The sequence below is a fragment of the Melopsittacus undulatus genome, chromosome 3 (assembly GCF_012275295.1).
Source record: "Melopsittacus undulatus isolate bMelUnd1 chromosome 3, bMelUnd1.mat.Z, whole genome shotgun sequence".
In the NCBI taxonomy this organism is placed as follows: domain Eukaryota; kingdom Metazoa; phylum Chordata; class Aves; order Psittaciformes; family Psittaculidae; genus Melopsittacus; species Melopsittacus undulatus.
In genome coordinates, this window is record NC_047529.1 from 30,678,135 (window position 1) to 30,680,872 (window position 2,738).

Here is a 2,738-nt window from a genome sequence, read left to right on the forward strand (position 1 = left end):
TTTCCCTCAGACATGGCAAGAATCAAACAGCAGAACACATTTTCTGTAATCAAACTTCTAACTAGCTCATAACTGCTCTTCAGCGTCATACCACAGGCATCTCCTAGATGCTGTCTGGTCTTTGATTTTCTCTGGGTTACACAGATACATATCTGGAGTCAGCTAGGACCCGCTGTTTGTCTATTCAGTGTTAGATCACTTGGATAGCATAGCCTGTTCTTGCCTGCATTTAGTCCTTGGAAAGTAGTTTTCCATTATTTCAGCTGTCACCAAACAAAGAAACAGTTAGCTCTTCCATCATCTGTTCTGCTTGGCACCTAAAACTAAGCATCTATTAAAGTAATCCTTTTAAATTAAGGCCTGTTATTCTTATGTAGTTAATGAGGCTTGTTGCATGTCTTCAAAGACTTCTATCTGCCAAAGTTAAGGCAAAGTCAAACAATTAGATTTTTTAAAGTATCTTCATTTTTCCAGAGGCCTCTCAGGGTTTCCACCTCTTTCTACTGATAATACCATACACTACAGTAGACACTTCAGAAGGATTGCTTCACTCAGCTCCTGAACCTGAGGTGTAAGCTAGGAGCCTGTTTTAGGCATTCTGACTAAATATATGATTTCAGAGTCATATTTAACTTTGGACCACAGGCTCATCATAAATAGTATTGAAAATTATTTCTAAAGTTTAAAATATGGTCTTACAACATGATTCGGCTATTCCGAACACAGTTTCCCACTTTGAAAAACGATGCCCTGACATTTGTAATCTGATACTTTTAGTTCTATGGTAGCTGTAACTGCAAATTAAAAAAGGATATTCAGCTTTCAGATCTGTCTTAGACTTCATTAATATGATGTTACAGATAATGAGCTCTGCCAGATTAGTGCTAGCTCCCCATGTTTGGCTGCTGAAGTACAAGAAATATCTCTCATGATTTACATCAAAATACCCAAATAATTACCATATTTAGATGTGAAAATTGAAACTAATGTGGAAGTAAGGCAGAATGTGTAGTGGGAGATGCCAGCCTCCTGTTTTCTAATGAGGTAGGTTTTTTATTTTACCCAATATGAAAACATTTCTGATGGATAAGGTAAAGAAATATTATTGGATAAGGTAAAGAAACATTATAGGAATTCACAGAATGCAAAAAGAGAAAAGGGTAGAAATTTGAGAAGTTAAAATGGCCATGATGGTTAAGTGACTGTTTTGCTCAGACAACATTGGGCATTGCCTGTTCCTTGTGGAATCCATATCCTCATGTTGCTTAGTCAAATGGAGCAGACAGGCTGCTGCTTCTCCTCTCATTAGAAGCAAGACACACAAGTGTTCTTGATTATGTTTCTCATATAGTGTCAAGATGACCTTACAGCAGCAATGGGGCCTGAAGTTCCCACACACACTCCTGGCAGGCACTGGGGTTTAGCTGAGGATGTGGCTGAACTACCTGTGGAGGCCACCACAGTTGCATGAGGCCACATGTGCTGTGGCAGCAGCAGTAGTAAGGACCTCATGGACAGCGTATGTGCACTCCTGTACAACCAGTGTCAGTGCTGGCAGGAGGACAGCTCAGATCACCTCTAAAAATGGGTACACTGCCCATGAGAACCACTGCCTGAATCTACCACAGTGTTATCTTTTGTCATTCTGAAACTAGTGGCCCAATGCTAAGGACAGTCTGACCTCACCAGTGGTCACTTGTAGTATGCACCCAAGCAGAATAGGTCTAGGATGAATAGAGATGGCCTGTGGGAACCCATTTTTGTTCTCAGAAGTGGCTGGTGATGATACCAATTAGTTCCAGTGGAGCTAGCTATCGCTTTCTAGCTTTTTCCAGACCACTAGTTTTACAGCCTGGAAGAAAGCCCAGGATTGATGCTGAAAGGCACTGTGGTGGCTTGTCACAGGATAGGTAAGGGGGTACAGTCAGAGTCTTGCCTTGACACTGCAAGGGCTTGCAAGCTGTCTGTTACTGTTGCAGGACTTCTGTTCAGCATACACTGTGGGTCTGGCCTGAGTAGTCTTTGGAAGCAGCAGAGTAGAGAAGTGTTAACAGAAAAGTTCCACTGACATTTACTGAGTATCCTCAAAAGGTGCTCATTTTGGGGTGCTCATTTTTGACAGGGCTGACTGGTTTGACTACTCTGCCAACACTATGCCACCTAGCATAGACCTAGCATTTAGCTCCTCTCAGGGACACCATTTGGTTGAGCTTCTTAATCATTAGTTGAAATAAACATAAATTGGTTTGTAAGCATAGGCTTACAAAGCACATTCCCTGCTTCCATGAGTTTTCTGGTTATACTCACACTTTCCCTCATGTGCACATTTTCTTTGACCGTATTAGTCTTTAAATCCACCATTCAAAGTAAACAGCTTCAATGTGAGGAACAGAGCTTTCATCCTCACCAGCAGGTCCCAGATTTTAATGGGTTTGGCACTGACTTGGAAGGCAGCAGTTTGACACTCTTTAGGCAGAGGGCAGAACTGGTTTCCTGCATTTGGAAAGTGTGTTCATTACTGCATAGGATGGTGTATCCCTCTCTGAAAGAAAAATGTGAGCCCCACACTTCATCTGAAATAAATGGTCAACTGTAGTAAAGGCAGACTGAACTCTAAGAGGAAAAGGTGTATTTTCTGCTTGAAAGCTGAGGAGAAAAAACAAATTCTAGTGATTGAGTTTTGGCCTTGCTTTAAGGTGCCTGATTTTTCTCACATTTTGCCTAGGAGCCAAGGCTTT